The sequence below is a fragment of the Budorcas taxicolor genome, chromosome 9 (assembly GCF_023091745.1).
Source record: "Budorcas taxicolor isolate Tak-1 chromosome 9, Takin1.1, whole genome shotgun sequence".
Lineage (NCBI taxonomy): Eukaryota > Metazoa > Chordata > Mammalia > Artiodactyla > Bovidae > Budorcas > Budorcas taxicolor.
Window position 1 is genome coordinate 43,183,732 of NC_068918.1, and position 19,752 is coordinate 43,203,483.

Genomic DNA, 19,752 nt, shown 5'->3' on the forward strand with positions numbered 1-19,752 from the left:
TTCTTTGCATCGACATCATAAAGCAAACCTGCTTGTTAATAAAATGAAAGAATTGGCTGTTCTTATTGCCTCCACTTCCTTTCTTGTCATTCTCTCTTGGACCTATTACATGAAATAGCTTTTGACAGGGTTGTCAAAGGCCTCTGTATTTTAAGATCTTATGGTTAAGTTCTCAATTTTTCATCTTTTTGTCTCTCCTGTGAGCCTTGATTGTTACTCTTTCCTTCTTCCTTGAAATGCCTTTTTTACTTGGATTCCAGACTCCAGACTTTGCTGGTTAATTTGCTCCCTACTAGCTGGTCCTTCTCTGTGTCCTCCTCACTGGATTCTTCTCTTACCAACTCCAACGCAGTGTTGTATCTCTAAGGTCAGCACTGAGCCCTCTTTTTTCTATCTACCCTCTCTCCATAGGTGATCTCATATGGCCTCATCCAACAAACAGAATTGTTTTAAAAACATTTTAAATTATAATAACATTTTGTACTTAATTTATTACACAGTAATTCCTAAGTGAAATATAGGATTAACAAGGGATTGCATATATATTGTATATCCATTACTATAAACACAGACTTTTAAAATATAAACAGCAGCATCCTGTGAAGATTGTCTTAAAAACTGCATTTTGTCATATTCGCTTTTTATAAATATGTTTTAGGCCATTGGATATCCATCAACATCATTGCTGGTGGTTGCATACTTAATTATTTGGATGTGACAACATTTATTTAAATAATACTTTGTTATTGTACATTAAAGCTGTACTCAATTTTTCACTGTTGTAAACAAACTTTTACTAAGTATTCTTATAGCTAAATCTTTACACATCTTAATAACTTATTCATAATAAGTATTTGGAAGCCTAGTTCTTCAAATTAGTTGAGTATAGTAAAGACTTTTGCTACGTTCCTATGAAGAAAGTCGATAACCAATTTACATAATTTGTTGTTGTTTAGTCTCCCAGTCTTGTGGGTTGCCATTTCCTTCTCCAGCAGATATTCATGACCAAAGGGTTGAACCCATGTCTCCCGCATTGGCAGGCAGATTCTTTACCACTGAGCCACTAGGTACCCCAATTTATGTAATTGTGTGTGTGCATGTGAGCAGTCACCCAGTCGTGTCGACTCTTTGAGACGCCATGGACTGTTACCCAGCAGGTTCCTCTGCCCATGGAATTTTCCAAGCAAGAATACTGGAGTGCCGTTTCCTTTTCCAGTTTACATACTCTGCTACTGCTGCTGCTAAGTCGCTTCAGTCATGTCCGACTTCATGCGACCCCATAGACGGCCTCCTACCAGGCTCCTCTGTCCCTGGGATTCTCCAGGCAAGAACACTGGAGTGGGTTGCCATTTCCTTCTCCAATGCATGGAAGTGAAAAGTGAAAGTGAAGTCGCTCAGTCGTGTCTGACTCTTAGCGACCCCATGGGCTGCAGCCTACCAGGCTCCTCCATCCATGAGACTTTCCAGGCAAGAATACTAGAGTAGGGTGCCATCGCCTTCTCCATTACATACTCTACCAGCATGTAAAAGAACTACATCACTAATTCTTAATGGCCAAGTTAAATTTTGATGTTTATTCTTACTACTGTATAAAAAATAAATATATTTGAAACAAATTTGTGATATTGAGAAGATTAATACTGGAAGGCAAAAAATTTCATCTTCATGATGAATGATATTCTATTCATTAAAGACAAATTCTTTGCCTCAGAAATTGAAGAGAAGGGCACTTGAAAATTAGTTCTTACTTGAAATTTGAAAAGAACTATATTCAGGAAACAACTCCATCATTTTAATTTTATTATTACTTCCTTTTAATCCTAAATACTCTTTTCATTAAAAAAATATTGATAGGCATTTAAACTCAGTTTAGCTGCTTTCCTGACATACATTAATTATTTTAGTCATACTGTTAAAAGAAACTTACACTTGTGGAATTATCTTTATTAGACTGAAAAATAAGATCTCAAAAACATTTGGCATTTTTAAACACTGATATTTTTCAATGTTTCATTGAGGTATGATTTTTGTATAATAAGCTATATATATAAGTACAATATTGCTTTGATACTTTTTAAATCTGTGAAAACATTACCAAAATAACATTATAAACATACTGATCACTCCCCTAAAGTTTCTTCACTTCCCCTTGTATTTTTCTCATTTCTTTTCAAACCCTTCCCCCAACTCTCATCCTAAGTGACAACTTATCTGCTGTCACTAAAGTTATTCTGCACTTTCTAGAGTTTGATACACACGGAATCATACATTATGTAGTATTTTTTTTTTGGTCTCACTCCTTTAACTTGCATAATTTTGAAATCATCCATATTGTTACCCTTATAAATGGCTCATTTCATTATCTGATACAATCTATCCTCAAGTAATGTTATACTCTTTCCTATACAAGAATCTGACAACAGTGTACTTTAATTATTTTACTTACACATATTTAGAAACTTCACATGACATTGAAATTTTATCTGTTTAAACTGTTGTATATTTTAAAGAAATTTAAATAAAAGGAAAATATTTTATATTTACATATTGGTTACCATTTGATGTTCTTTAGTTGTTTGTGTGGATCAATTCTTCCTTCTCATAAAATTTTCCTACTGTCTGAAAAAACTACCTTTTACTTCTTATAATGTAAGTCAGCTGCTGATGAATTAGATTAGGTTTTGTTGTTGTTCAGTCATGTGTATAACTCTTCGAGACCCCATGGACTTCAGTACGCCAGGCTTCCCTGTCCTTCACTATCTCCCAGAGTTTGCTAAAACTCATGTCCATTGAGTTGATGATGCCATCCAACCATCTGTCACCTCCTTATCCTGCCTTTATCTTTCCAGAATCAGGGTCTTTTCCAATGAGTCAGCTCTTCTCATCAGGTGGCCAAGGTATTGGAGCTTCAGCTTCAGCATCAGTTCTTCCAGTGAACATTCAAGGTTAATTTCCTTTAGGATTGACTGGTTTGATCTCCATGCTGTTCAACAGACTCTCAAGAGTCTTCTTTAGCGCCACAATTTGAAAGCATCAGTTCTTCAGCACTCAGCCTTCTTTATGGTCCAACTCTCACATCCATACATGACTACTGGAAAAACCATAGCTTTGACTATACAGTCCTTTGTCAGCAAAGTGATGTCTCTGCTTTTTGATATTCTGCATAGTTTTGTCATAGCTTTTCTTCTAAGGAACAAGCATCTTTCACGTTCATGGTAGCAATCACCATTCACAGTGATTTTGGAGCCCAAGAAAATAAAATCTACCACTGTTTCTACCTTTTCCCCATCTATTTGTCATGAAGTGATAGGACTAGATGCCATGATCTTAGTGTTTTGAACATTTACTTTTAAGCCAGCTTTTTAACTCTCTTCTTTTTTCCTTTTTCATCCTTATCAAGAGGCTCTTTAGTTCTTACTTTCTGCCATTAGCTTCCCAGGTGGTGCTAGTGGTAAAAGAACCCACCTGCAAATGAAGGAGATGTAAGAGAGAAGGTTCAATCCCTGAGTCAGGACGATCCCCTGTAGGAGGGCATGGAACTCAGACCAGTGTTCTTGACTGGAGAATCCCATGGACAGTCTTGCCTTGTGGGCTATGGTCCATAAGGTCCCAAAGAGTAGGACATGACTGAAGTGACTTAGCATGCACACACACACTGGGAGAGGATTAAGGTTACGAGAGTGATATTATGAAGTGTATGAGCTACATAAAATGCAAGCATGCTGAGGCTCTACAGAAATTTAGATTTTGAATCCTTACAAAAGTCTTTATTTCAATTTCATTTTTGAAAGATATTTCTTTTAAGTATAGATACAGGTTGTCATTTTTTTAAATAATTTGAAAGATTTGACTCACCACCTTCTAATGTTTTTCCCGTTTAAAGTCTACTGCCCTCTTTGTTTTGTTTTTGTGTATGTAATATAATCTTTTCTAAAGCTGGCTTTAAATTTTTCTCACTATCATCAGTTTTATCAGTTTGTTTATGACATTTCTTGGTGTAGTATTGTTTCTTGTGCTTAACTTTTGTTGAGATTTGTAGTTTATAGTTTTGATACCCCTTGTGCTTTAACTATTCTAAAAGTATACCTATTATTCTGCATAAAGTGTCATATAGCTCACTGAGTAAACTATTCCTTACTTAAAATTTTTACTTTCTAGTGATGTTAATTATATGATGGGAGTGTCTAAAATTTTCTTACTGTCATAAAATACTGTTTTCATTGTGTCACTCTCCAATTCAAAACCCAAAATGGCTTCTCTTGCTCACAAAGTTAAACATAAACACAAGCCAATAAAACTAGTTGTATAAAGAACTAAAACAGTGTTCATTGTTTACAGCTTTCTTATTCTAACTGGATGGAAGTAGATACTTAATGTAGAGGACTGGATAGAATATGTAGCCTTTATTTAATCATTCATGAATAATATTACTCTAAAGCATAAGATTTTTATAAGAATTTTACAAGAAGTTCTGGGTTGTATTCTCTGAATACAATCTGGACTCCAGATAATCTAAGTGGCTGGTATATGAAAGAATATTAACCTCCACAAATGTAAAACTTAAAGACTCTAACCAAGGCATTAGACTAAATAGTTGATCACCTCATTTAAGTATAGAGTGGGAAACTGTTTTAATCTACAAGTATAAAGCCATCATTCCTTAAGCATTTACAATATGACTTGTGATATTTTTCCATAATGTTTTCATATATTTGTAGACTTGTGCCCTCTTTATAAAGACCACATACAAATGCTTATAGAGGGGTCAAACTCTTGTACTTATCACTTCTTTCAACATTTTACAAAATACAAGAAATTTTACATAAGTTTTTGTTGGAAGTATATTAATTTATTAGAGGACAGTAGAATATTAGAAAATGAAAAAAGTTAATGTGGATTAAACTCTTTAGAAAACACTTAAGAGAAAACATTTTAACCTTAAAAATTCATAGAATTTTAGCAGACAGGGAAGCTGAAAGTAGTGCTTTCATAAAAGCGAAATTACTAAATTCATAGTTTAGTTCTTTATTAGTCTTTATATTATTCCTGGAGCCAGATTTCAATATATTCTAATTATGTCTTAATGACTAATTCTTTATATACAGGTGCAGAGTTGTTTTAGAATTTTCTGTGACTTAGCCAGGATTTGTTTGTCCTTTTTATGTAGTAGTGAAATCAGCAAAGTCTACTGGATGAACTGTGCTTAATCAATCCTAGTCAAGATTACCGTTAGCAAGTATTTCATCTGGTTATTTCCATAATAGTGCTATATAATGAACCACTCGTATACTCTTCAGTGTCCTAAAATAAAAATCATTTTTCCATGCTCACCAATCTTCAGGATGGCTGGAGGTCAAGATTTAGGCTGGATCTGACTGGGCTTCACACTACATTTCAGGTTGAGTTTAGAACTATGCTACATGCTTCTATTCCTCATTTCTTGTACTCCTTTACTATCTCATTAACAAGTTAATAGAGGCAGATGAAATCTGCTCAGGGGTATACTAGATTATTCTCTTCACCACCAGAAATGGATTTTAGAGGTAGCTGATGTGATATTCTTCCAGAGGTGTGGGAATATTTGTATAATTTTACCTGAGCATTTCCCAAGCATCTTCACTTTGTCTTTTACTATATCCCTCTGTGTCTCCTACGCCTTTACCAGGAGACGATACACGAAGCAAGACTGCCTTTCTTGGGATACTTGATAACTCTATGTATTGCAGCAAATTGTTTCCTACGAGCCAAATATCTTAACACTTTAATAGTCAGAGCCTTCCAAGTTAAGTTAAAGCATGAAGCATTTATCCAAGAAGAAACATGCCAAACTTTACAGCCTATAAGAAAATTTACCTTAGAATATCTCATTTTAAGACTGAAATTCTCAGATACCTGTTAGCAATATAAAACAGAATCTTTTTTTTGTTATTTGGATGAAAGAATAATAAACAGTAATAAATAATGGTTGGAGTTTAGTGGCTTATCAATACCTGACTGAACTCATTAAGCAATCTGTCTTCAGTCTTATTTAGTGCTATGAAGTCACCTAATAGCTAATAAACCTGAAAACAAATGTAGGAGTACTACTGCTCATTTATTTTTCTCCAGCCACATCATTAGTAAAACATTTTTTCTTTTATAAGAATATTTTTATAAATCAAAATCATATTTGGGCCATTACTACTTGAGCTTCTTTGGAACAATTACTTACTCTGACAGTTTTAAGTAGTCATGTTCCATATGAACACTGCTGTATAAAAATATAGGAAATTTGAGGTTCTTATGCATAAATGTGTGTTTTGCTCTTTCTTAAAAAAAAAAGAGAATGGAAAATAAGTATTTTGCAAACTTGCCTAATATAAAAATCTGCCCTCTGGCGCGCTGCTGCTGCTGCTGCTGCTAAGTCACTTCAGTCGTGTCCGACTCTGTGCAAGCCCACCAGGCTCCCCGGTCCCTGGGATTCTCCAGGCAAGAACACTGGAGTGGGTTGCCACTTCCTTCTCCAATGCATGAAAGCAAAAAGTGAAAGGGTAGTCGCTCAGTCGTGTCCGACTCCTAGCAACCCCATGGACTACAGCCTACCAGGCTCCTCCATCCATGGGATTCTCCAGGCCAGAGTACTGGAGTGGGGTGCCATTGCCTTCTCCAGCCCTCTGGCACTGGCCTATATATTTTCCTGCTCAGAGATCTTGCCTGGTGCCATACAAGAATGCAGACATACTAACGCCTATAATTGTGGCTGACACTTGAAGATAATCAAAGCTTTCTTGGAATATAGCAGTTTAAGAGCCTTGAATAACAGAAACTTGGCGAGGCCTTGGGGAGAGAATACGGAGCACACATCATCCTGGGAATGGCAAAGCTCTCTTCTGCTCCAGCCACTTAATTGCCCTCCATGAATCCCCAGTTCCCTGCCTTTGTCAGGATCCCTCTACACGATGATCCATAATTCCTCCAAGAGTGAATTTTGAAAACACATCTTCAGTTTTTCAGGGTCTATCATTCTCTATAGCTTATTATTTATTTCTAAGTTTTGCCTTTTCCTGAAGGAAAACTAGCACACTGGAATACTTTGACCAGACTAGAGTGATTCATTTATTTGAACAATGTCAAATGTTTTGTTTTTTTTTTTTAGTCCACATTAAAATATTGTAATAGAATAGATAAAATATAAGAAACCTGGATTTGGTTCTCTCTGATATTGCTATATTTCCAAAAAGTCTCCAAATAAAGTTGTGACTTTATACAGAAATTGAGATCATTCCTATTGGATTTTAATAGTCATGAATGTCTGTGTTTATCTACAGTTGAAGTAATGTCTAAGCTCTTAAGACTTACACACACATGTCTTCATTCACACAGTAAACGTTTATTGAGTGCTTACTGTGTTTCAGGCACTGGTACAAGACATGAGAAACATAATTTAAAAGAGTGATATGTCTTATTTTGAAAGGAAAAGAAATAAGGAAAAAGACAAAAAAGAAGACAAGAATGGGATGAGATAAGCTAACACGTTCTGACTGACACACTCTGATGAACTGTGAAGGTTATTCTGGCTTCAAAATCACTGAGACCCTGTTGGCACTTGGCTCTGACCCAGCTCTGGCCTAGCACAGTCTTCTCTCCCATGTTGAATCCCTCCTCTCTGACTGCCACAAGGCAAAGCGCTTGGCCTGGTAACCCCTCTGGGCACAGGTTAAGTTGCCGTGCAGGCCTAGTGACAGACAGCTAGAACTAAGGGAGTGGACAGTTCTCAGATGCATCAGCTAAACTGCTGTAGTCGCACGACTGCTAGTATAGTGCTCATATGAGCTGTGCTGATGGCCTGGGAGAAGTCAAGGGACTCCGCCTTGTACCACAGTACATGACATCTGATGCCTAAAACTGGCATCATTTCACATTCTTGGAACATGTATCTTGCGTAGGTGTACGTATTTAGAAGGACCCTAAAGACTTATACTTGAAATAGTAATTGACAGACAAATGTAGATATTTTTAAGTGCTATCTTTAAGTTTATAGAATTTTTTATCCTTTCAGATTAAAAACTATTTAGGGACCTCTGTAACGCTATCATATAGAATAAATACATTTCAGTTAAAATAAGAGTATTAATACCTTAACATTATCTTTAGCTAGAAGGAGATCACTTCACTCAGATACACAAAGATCAAAAGACTTCAACTCATAAGTCACTTGGAATTTCCCACATAGGAGGTTGAGAAAGATATTTAATATTATACTTGGTCTTAGCAGCACTTTCAAGAATAAATCCCTAGTAAGAATTCTCCTTTCTGTCATATTGGGTTACCTCACAAGTCAGTCCAAATGCCAATGCTTTTTCCTTTGATTTTTTTCCAAAGTATTAATAATATATGATTATACACTTCTGAATTATATTTCTCTTAGTCTTAAAAAAGGAAACCTAAATTCAAGGTATTGCTTTTATATTAAAGACAGTTAATCATAATGATTGTTAGAACTAGGGATCTGAAGAACCAACTTTTCTACAACATTTTTGTAAAAAAAAAAATCTCTTGACTTGGGGATGGGCCTGGAATTCCTATACACATCAGTGTAAAAAACTGAGATATAGTTCCCCCAAACAACTCTCAGTCCAAATATATGCCACAGATCCTCAGTAAGAGTTTAAATAGTTTTAAAAATTGCACTAAAATTAGGTGATGGCAATTGTTAAGATACAACCTTTCAACTGTTAAGACAAAACTTTGAAAATAGATTTCCCCCCATTATCTTAATAGTCTAGTGTCATATGTAATTCAGAGAAGGTAATTCTACAAGCTGAGCGCCGAAGAATTGATACTTTTGAACTATGGTGTTGGAGAAGACTCTTGAGAGTCCCTTGGACGCAAGGAGATCCAACCAGTCCATTCTAAAGGAAATCAGTCCTGGGTGTTCTTTGGAAGGACTGATGCTAAAGCTGAAACTCCAATACTTTGGCCACCTCATGCAAAGAGTTGACTCATTGGAAAAGACTCTGATGCTGGGAGGGATTTGGGGCAGTAGGAGAAGGGGACGACAGAGGATAAGATGGCTGGATGGCATCACCAACTCGATGGACATGAGTTTGGGTGAACCCCAGGAGTTGGTGATGGACAGGGAGGCCTGGTGTGCTGCAATTCATGGGGTTGCAAAGAGTCAGACACGACTGAGCGACTGAACTGAACTCTACAAAGAAACACACTGAACACATGTATTCTATCAAGAAAGTAGATAATAACACTTGCAAATTTCTTGAAACCCTGAAATCAGTCAAGAGTTGAATCTTTTACTAATATTTCTGCTTTTTGAAAGAATGGCATTGTACTATTGAATGGTTACTCTCTTACAGGTAGAAAATGTTTAATAGCATCATAATTAAAATATACTTATTGGTTATGGATTTACATATAATGTTACAGTAGTCAGTGGACAAGAACCACTCAGGCAGAGATTCTACCTTCGAAGAGTTTAAAATCAGAACGGATGACACAAACTTGAATAAATAAGTGTCAGTCATATAACACAATAACTGAAAAGAAGTAGATATTATAATATGATCAAAAACTCATCTAAGGAGACTCAGTGACATATGGTGGGAGCTATAAAAAGTTTCAGTGAAACATACCAGAAGAATGGGGACAGAATGTGTCAGCTCTCTTCTGATCACTACTCAAAGACTTCCTGGAAGATGCAGGCCTTCCAGAGAGCTCAGGTTGGAGCAAACTGACAGGACAGGCTTCTCTGTGATCACAGAGTTATGGGACTGGCTGGAACTGTGATGGGCTGTGAGTGAGATAACAGGATGGAGGAGAGCAGAGAGACTGTGACTGAAGTTATGGGAACATGCACAGCAAAATAGGCAACAGTGCTGAAAGGGGGCCAAAGAAGCTTGAGTACTTGAAACCAAAAGTGTAGCTTTCTACACCAAGGCAAAGTCAATGTCACTCTTAGTTTTGACTTAAGGAATTGAAATAGAAATAAACAAACCTGAGAATTATTCATTAAGGAATTCCCATTTGGACAGTTTCTATTTCATAACCACAAATTTCAGTGTGCAAAACATATGAACTAAAGGCAGAACAATGCTCAATATATGAGGTATGCAGAAATGATTCTCGTAAGAAAACAGAAAAATACAAGAAATTAAAAAATGATAATTTTTTTAAATTTTAAATTATTTTAATTAGAGGCCAATTACTTTACAATATTGTATTGGTTTTGCCATATATCAACATGAATCTGCCACAGGTGTACACGTGTTCCCAATCCTGAACTCCTCTCCCACCTCCCTCCCCATACCATGTCTCTGGGTCATCCCAGTGCACCAGCCCCAAGCATCCTGTATCCTGCATCGAACCTGGACTGGTGATTCATTTCTTATATGATATTATACATGTTTCAATGCCATTCCCCCAAATCATACCCCCTCCCTCTCCCACAGAGTCCAAAATACTGTTCTATACATCTGTGTCTCTTTTGCTGTCTCGCATACAGGGCTATCATTACCATCTTTCTAAATTCCGTATATATGTGTTAGTATACTGTATTAGTGTTTTCTTTCTGACTTACTTCACTCTGTATAATTGGCTCCAGTTTCATCCACCTCATTAGAACTGATTCAAAGGTATTCTTTTTAATGGCTGAGTAATACTCCATTGTGTATATGTACCACAGCTTTCTTATCCATTCATCTGCTGATAAACAACCTAATCAAAAAATGGGGCAAAGAACTAAATAGACATTTCTCCAAAGAAGACATACAGATGGCTAACAAACACATGAAAAGATGCTCAACATTACTCATTATCAGAGAAATGCAAATCAAAACCACAGTGAGGTACCATTTCACACCAGTCAGAATGGCTGCGATCCAAAAGTCAACAAGCAATAAATGCTGGAGAGGGTGTGGAGAAAAGAGAACCCTCTTACAGTGTTGGTGGGAATGCAAACTATTATAGCCACTATGGAGAGCAGTGTGGAGATTCCTTTAAAAACTGCAAATAGAACTGCCTTATGACCCAGCAATCCCACTGCTGGGCAGACACACTGAGGAAACCAGAGTTGAAAAAAATGATAATTTTGTACTCACTTATTCAGGAATTCCTCTTGAAAGTGAAGGACAATAGGATTTAATTATGATAGAAAAATGCAAAACATTTATTTATTTGGTTGGTGGACTATTTATTTATAGCTCTGTCATCAGCATCTTCTAAATATCTATTACAAATGCTGAGCTAATCCTGCACCTCCCATTCTTATCTATCACCCTCTTAAACACATTTCAAGCCACTGTGAGCTTTTTAGGTGAGCTGATATTTGAGACTTGGAGAATAACTTGTTTTCTATTATGTAAATATTTTTACAGGGAAAAAAGAAAAAAACAAAAGAAGAAAAGATCAAGTCATATCTATTCGTTCCCTAGAACATCAAATAATTTTCCTGGAACATAATGTTATTATATCTCTTTCTCCACGGTGGTCTTCTTTCATACACACACACACAACACACACATACTCTACTCAATAAAAAACCAAGTCAGGCTGGCTTTCATGTGATGTAGATCATCCGTTTACAACAGGCCACAACTATCCCCTCTTTTATCTCAAGACAAGAGATCCTTCAAGTATTATAGCTACTGGTTTGGGTCTTGAAAAGGCATAACAACAAAATAGCAAGAAAACAAAATAGAACAAAAATAAGGGAAGAGAAAGAAAAACAGAAAAAGAGAATTCTGACCACTTGAATATATTTGTATTCAAGCTTGCTTGTGTAGGGAACCTAAAACATATGTTCCTGAAGTTATGAGTAAAAATGTGAGGCAGAGCTGGAAATAGTCACTATTAAAATGAAAGATAATTCTATTTTTAAAAACCTGATGGCTAGAACACAGTTTATCATTTGAAAGAGACGAAGATTGCTTGTTTGTTTTTTAAAAATAAACACTGAATTTCAAGGGGAGGGTGGATTATTTGACCAAGGTGGTGAAACAGGTGAACAGTGGGTTGATGAGCACTAGTTGTATTATGAATGCCATGGCGCTGAATTCAGGAAATATTTGCACTTCCTTTTCCTATTCCCTTTTTCTTTTAGTCTTTGATGGATATATAATAATTATATTTTATAAGAATGCCAGTGGTGACGGAAGTGCTTCTCCTAATGCAGAGGCTGTAAAGCTATCAGAAGAGCTTTAAGCAAATGTTATCTGTTTTACAGAAGAAATCAATTACCCGCAGATTGCTTAAACCAGTGACAGGCATGGTAAGGAATAAAATGTGTTAAGTAGAAAAGTTACAGCCATCAACATGTAAGGAATTACATGATATATGAAAGCAATCACTTGTTCAATTTACCTTCAAAACTAAAACAAGTTCTTCTGCATTGGAAATAAACATGAACCCCTCTCTGAAAAGGGACCAATTTCCAACTCAATGGAAAAAATACTGTATAAATTTAAGCCAGCAATAGTGCCATTAGGAGCACACAACCAGGTTTTCAGAGATAAAGTATGTGAACTATTTAACATACTTATTTCAAAGTAGGCATCAGTTTGTCTTCATCTTCCTGCAATGCAGCATTATGTAATTTTCCAGATATGCCTGGAATAAAAGGAGTCTGCTGGAAAATACTCCACACTTTAAAACATTCCTTATGTGTGTGTGTTTTTTTAATCAAACTGCAAAGGATTTTCCTTAATTAAAATATCTTTGGTATATTTAAGATTTAATACTCATTATTCTCTGCTGATAACACATCTTATTATCTCTATTAGCAAGACAAGATTCAGAAGTGGCTCTTTTTTTCCTGTTTAAGGAAGAAAAATAAATGTTTCAAAGAGGCTCTGACAGTTCTCATGGAGGACATTATGGTTCAAAATGCTCATCAAAGCTGTTAATTACCCAGGTGGATTTGGCATCTTGCTTGTGAAACAAGGTCACTATTTTTAATTCTTAGATCCTATCAGTCATTTAGGAATTTGGGGGGAAATTTTGCCTGGAATCACTTAATTTTTGAAACAAATTAATTCAAATCACATGTAACATAAAAAGTGATTTCTTAATATTGGAAAACAGGAACCATTTTACCAGATGTGCCATTAGAGACATTAGAGCGTAACCATCACGTTTCCGTAAGTGTCATTTGGTGCAGTGGCAGCTATAAGAGAGATACCTGCCTAATGAAGAACTTATGTTTTCCTTTTTACTTTCTTCTTTTTTTATACAGGGAAGTGTTTAGAAGGATTTTCTCACACGATCTTTTAATAGAATCAGGAGTAATATACCAGCTGGTGCATATCATTCTTTTACAATATTTTGAGGGAGAATTCTATACCAATTTAATTTTCTTGGGAATAAAATATGTATATTCAGATTTCATGCAAGTCAATTGTCCTTAATGGACACATGTTAATGATAAATTCAAAGCACTACATTTCTGGAACATTTGTAAGTTAAAATTTTTAAGAAGAGTCATATTAGTAGTTTTTTTTTTTTCCCCCACTCTGACACAGAAAGCAATATTGTGAAAATTCCCAAATGAAAGACAATGCAGCTAATGTTTTTCTCTCTGCAAAATTATCAGGTTGATATAACGCTGATGTCCTACTGATTACTCACCACAGACCTTCCAGCAGGATCATGCATTGTTAAAATATGAACTTGAAGCTAAAATATTAAATATGCATTTCCTCCTCCTATAGGACATGTTGAAATGCCACATGCTGTTGGTGAGAATGACCTGTGAGTGTTGGATTTTTCTTCCTCTTCTTTTCCAGAAACAGTTAGTGTGGCGTGCAGTGAACCAAATCAACAATGTGATTCAAGCTGTCTCTGTAGCTTCTTGGCAAAAGAAAGGATAAACTATAAAAACTCCCCTCCTACAGCTTTCAGCTCTTGCTTCCCACACTTTAACATCTTCTGTCACCTCTGGCACTGTTACTGACCCATGCTAAGCTAAACTAAAGGATGATAAGTTTGCTGCCTTTGCCCTTGTCCTGAGGGGCTGCACATTATCCTATCAAGTATCAGTAGCCATTTCTGTGGGATATTTGTCACCCCACGAAGGCCTTTGGAACAAATGAAATGGGCAGCGAATTACAAAATGTCATTCTCTAAAGGAAATGGATGAAGGCTTTTGTTCTCCAGTAATAAATAGATGCCATCGGCTTATAACACTATTTTTATATTAAATTTGACAGGGTTACTATTTCTAGTTCATTAAAGGAACAGCTTGAAAACTATTTCTTTCTGTACTTTAAAAAATAATGTTGTTTCCCTCAACAATAAACAATATATAAATATAAACTGTACCTGGCAATAGACCCTAGAAATCAGAGATTATGATTCATTTCATGTTGCTTTTGCTAATAATTGTTTTAAGAATGTACACAAAATAATCTTAGAGACAGATTTTGAAATTATAAATGGATTATGTGAGAGGTGTCTATGAAAGGATTTTTAAAAGTCTGATTTATATCTATTTCTCCTTTATAAATCACAAACATATTATTTCCTTTTCTTACTTTTCTCACACATTATAGTTTTATAGGGCATCATGATAAATAAGCCATAGACAAAGGTCAAGTAAAGAATAATAAGTCAATTCCTTAAATGAAAACTTCAAAATAAATCCCCTGTGTTTAACAGCAGTATACAGGGGTCAAAATGGCAATGTCCCAGACTAGAGAATAAAATGTGCTATATCTTTGAGCCTCAGTACATTCGTTAAATGGGTATATTTGGACTAATGTACTTAGATGTCCTAGAACTTAAAAAAGACATACAATACATGATAATAAATTAAATAACACCATGTATTTTTAGATAGACTTGGATTGTGGTTTATCGGGCTTAACTGAGTAGCAATGGTAATTAGCTGTTTTTAGTATAATAGGTATATTTCTTCTATAGACTTACATAACCAAGGATTTTAGAATTGAGCTACCTCTTGCTTAATAAGCTTATTTTGTGGAGCAAAATTTGTAAGATAAGGTAGTGAAAATAATGCAAGATAATTTTTAAATGACATTAATATTCTGATAAAGACAACAATTGTGATATGTCCTTTGTGAACATTAAGAATGAAATACATCATTCGGGTTTATCTTCAGATTTTCTGAGTCTCCATCTAAATTCTAGGGGTAGACTGACTATTCTATATATCTTAAATTTAGTTTAGCGCAATATATATCAATATTTTGACAGAACTGATTAGTAAAAACGGGAAAAAACAGGAAAACCAATTGTAATTTTCAATCAGGTCAAAGTCATCATTTCTTGGAGACAAGTGAATTAAAACTTTCATCTATATCGTATGCATCATCGGCGAACATCTGCCTTATTTTATATGTTTTATTTCTCTTTGTTTCTTAACAAGGCAGTACATACCTGACTTTTGAACTCCCTGACTGTATGAGCTGTGATAGGGCACTATGGGAGCAAAAGGTTCTTAAAAGAATACCTAAGCGTTTCAGTCCACATACATTCATTCAATGTGTGCCGAAGCTCCAAGGTACTAATGCACGATTTAATCTCGAGATGGATCACTGTCATCTTGACTCCTATTTACTGCTGTAAGCCACCCGATACTTATCCTGTAGAGCCCTTTTTTCTGACAAGTTAGTCTCCATTGTGTGCAATGAAGAACTCCTTATCTTTAAACACTTAAAAATTTCTTGACTAAACCTAGCTGGTGACCCTTGAACATAAGGGAGGAGAAGGTGAAAACACAAATGAAGAAAACCAGAAGTATTATTTTTCTCTGCAAATGAAAAATGATGACTAATATTCCCCATCTTTGTATCACCAATAGCATAGATAGGTTAAACAGAAGCATGGTAGATAAAATGATTTTCATTAATAGAAAAATTGTGAAAAACATTACAGTAGGATACACAAAAAGTTGAGTAATTTTTTCTGTTGATGTTTTTAAAAAATAGAACAGATTTCATTTTATCAAATTCTATTTTTTTCTGTCCCACTCAAAGGAACTGAAGTGCAGACTATATGAAAGAAATCATTTCATCATCTAGGATACTTATTGTTTAAAATTTGGCTTCTATCTTTATCTGACTTCCCAAAAGGAGACACTTCTCAAAAGCTATCAGTGTTCTCTTAGTTACCAAATACAAAGTCCATTTAAAATTGGTTAATCTCTCTGATTTCTAACATTTAATTTAGTCAACAGGTATAAATGTGAGCTTCTGATGTCCCCAAATATCTTCCTACTGATTCCTCACTGTTACACTCTTAAGAAGCAATTATTGTAAGCCCAAAGAAGACCACAATCAGTGATATTACGAGAAAGACCACAGGAGAGGGTGCTATATTTTCTCCTAAGAGGAAAGAAAAATGGTAACAAGAGGCAGAAAGAAATAAGTTCCCCTACCTGCTGGTGAATGGGGCTTCCCTGGTGTCGCTAGTGGTAAAGAACCCGCCTGCTTTTGTAGGAGGTATATGAGATGCAGGTTCAATCCCGGATTGGGAAGATCCCCTGAAGGAGGGCATGGCAATCCACTCCAGGGTCCTTGCCTAGAGAACCTCATGGACAGAGGAGCCTGGCGGGCTACAGTCCATAGGATCGCAGAGTTGGACGTGACTGAAGTGACTTGGTGCACTTACTGGTGAAACTGAGATTGTTTTTGCCAAAGTTGAACCAAGGGCTTAAAGAAAGAAAACCAAATGAAAACTAAAGATACTACCAACAACTTGGCAGCTGTGGGCCCTACCAGATTAAGCGAAAGGCAGACAGGTGTGTGGCTGCTTCAAAGTCATGGTAACCTAACGGAAAGATGCTCCAACACACAGTCATGCCAATCCCATAGTCAGAGTGACTGGTACTCAGGAATATAGAATTTGGCAGAACAAGGTAGTGGTGGAGGGGATGCAGTTTATTTAAGCAGTCCTTTTGATAATTTATTGAATGAGTGATTTTTTGATATTGAATGATGGGGGCTTCCCTGGTAGCGCAGCTGATAAAGAATCTGCCTGCAATGCGGGAGACCTAGGTTTGATCCCTGGGTTGGGAAGATCCCCTGAAGAAGGGAACGGCTACCCACTCCAGTATTCTGGCCTGGAAAATCCCATTGACTATACAGTCATGTATAGTCAAAAAGTCAGATAGCACTGAGTGACTTTCACTTTCAATGTTAATATTGAAAGATATAGTGAATTACATTAAGTTTTTCTAGGTAAAAATGCCTATTTTTATACACCTGTGAAGAAAGAGGGCAGAAAAAATTATCATATGTCAATCTGGACATAGTTTATAAAATTATTTAGGAAATTTGCCCCCCAAATGCCAGACTATTTATATCAGAGGCACTTGGAGTATTCGAATATGTAATTTGACTAATCTAACTAGGGACTTGTCACTGTAAGAGAGAGAAAAATATTTGAAAACCACATGAAAAGAAAATATAAGAAAATTGAGCTTGAAGAACTAAATTTTCTGGAATAATCAAGGCAATGGCACCCCACTCCAGTACTCTTGTCTGGAAAATCCATGGATGGAGGAGCCTGGTGGGCTGCAGTCCATGGGGTTGCTAAGAGTCGGACACAACTGAGCGACTTCACTTTCACTTTTCACTTTCATGCATTGGAGAAGGAAATGGCACGACTGAAGCGACTTAGCAGCAGCAGCAAAGCAGAAAATAAATTTCTTTTTTCTTTTCTTTAACAAATTAGAAGCATGGTAGGTAACAGAAGTTTCCTTTAGTAAAAAAGTGTTAAAACATTGTGGTAGGCTACTCAAATAATTTAATTTCTTTTTGTGTTGATCTTTTTTAAGAGTAAACCCTGTTCTGTTTAGTCAGTTCTCTTCTATCCCATTACATGCATCTCTCTCTTCAACTTCTGTTCAATCAGTTGGCAAGCACTCCTGATTTTGGCCTACCATCCAAATATAATTTTCTACCACCCAAATATAATTTTAAATTTCCATTACTTCTATCCTAATTTGGACCTTCATGATCTCTCTCTTATGTAGATTCAGTTCAGCTCAGTCACTCAGTCGTGTCTGGCTCTTTGCGACCCCATGAATCGCAGCACGCCAGGCCTCCCTGTCCATCACCAACTCCCGGAGTTCACTCAGACTCACGTCCATCGAGTCAGTGATGCCATCCAGCCATCTCATCCTCTGTCATCCCCCTTCTCCTCCTGCTCCCAATCCCTCCCAGCATCAGAGTCTTTTCCAATGAGTCAACTCTTCGCATGAGGTGGCCAAAGTATTGGAATTTCAGCTTTAGCATCATTCTTTCCAAAGAAATCCTAGGGCTGATCTCCTTCAGAATGGACTGGTTGGATCTCCTTGCAGTATGTAGATTGCTACCACGCAAAAACAAAACCCCCAAATTTTTAGAATCAGTGAGGCTTACCTTTATTCTCCCTCCATCTCTATTGTACTGTATTGTATTAAAAAGGAGGCTTTGTAAATCACTTCGCTTCACCCCCAAAAGCCGGGAAGCAGTCTAATACAGGATTGTATGTGTGCTTAGTCACTCAGTCATGTCCAACTCTTGGAAACCCCGTGGATGGCAGCCTCTTTCCATGGGGATTCTCCAGGCACGAATACTGGAGTGGGCTGCCATGCCCTCCTCCAGGGGCTCTTCCCAACCTAGGGATCAAACCAATGTCTCCTGCATTGCAGGTGGATTCTTAACCGCCTGAGCCACCAGGAAAGCCCAAGACTACTGGCGTGGGTAGCCATGCCCTTCTCCAGGGGATCTTCCTGACGCAGGAATTGAACCAGGGGCTTCTTTGCGTTGCAGGTGGGATGCTCTACCAGCTGAAATACAAGGGCAGCCCAATACAGGATCACACCATTGCATCTCTCACCTGCTCTGTGAACCTGGCCAGGGTGCTTCAACCTCCAAGACCCAGTTTCTTCACTGAGAAAAGCAAGACTAATAATAGCTGATATTTTGAAAGCACTTGAATTTTTGCAAAGTTTTCCCAAGCTATTTGTCACAGTATGTTCCTTTCCAAGATAGAGACTTCTGGTAGGTGTGCTTTCTAATAATACCTAAATAATATGAATGTGGAATATGTTTATCTTTTGAATATGTATTAATAATATTTAAAAGAGTATTTACAAAATAATTTGTTTTTGTTCATAAAAAATACTGTATATGATAATTTCATCACCTGAAATTTATACATGTATGTATAACTATGTTAGTGCAAGTGGTTTAAAATCATATGTATTGAAATGATTCAAGGTGATTTTTTCTACAAATATTTTCTACAAAGTTAGGAACAATCAGTGTTTATGAAATCTGAGACAAGTTTTGACTAAGACACTCAAGGATTAATGAGATACTCTAAACCTACATCTTTAAATGCCTTTTTTTTAATAGCAGCATTAATATATTTTTTTGTTGAGAACACAATAACTAGCACATTTACTCATTTCTGGGGACTAATCGTGAAGGTTGATTTTCATTACCAACTAAATTTTCAGATGATAATATTAAAATGGAATCACAAACTTGCACTGTTAACATATAATAAAATGAAATGTAATTTAAAGCTATAATGCACGAACTTAAAAGGGAAATAAACTGCTGCTACTGCTACTGCTAAGTCACTTCAGTCGTGTCCGACTCTGTGCGACCCCATAGACGACAGCCCACCAGGCCCCTCTGTTCCTGGGATTCTCCAGGCAAGAACACTGGAGTGGGTTGCCATTTCCTTCTCCAATGCATGAAAGTGAAAAGTGAAAGTGAAGTCGCCCAGTCGTGTCCGACTCCTAGCGAC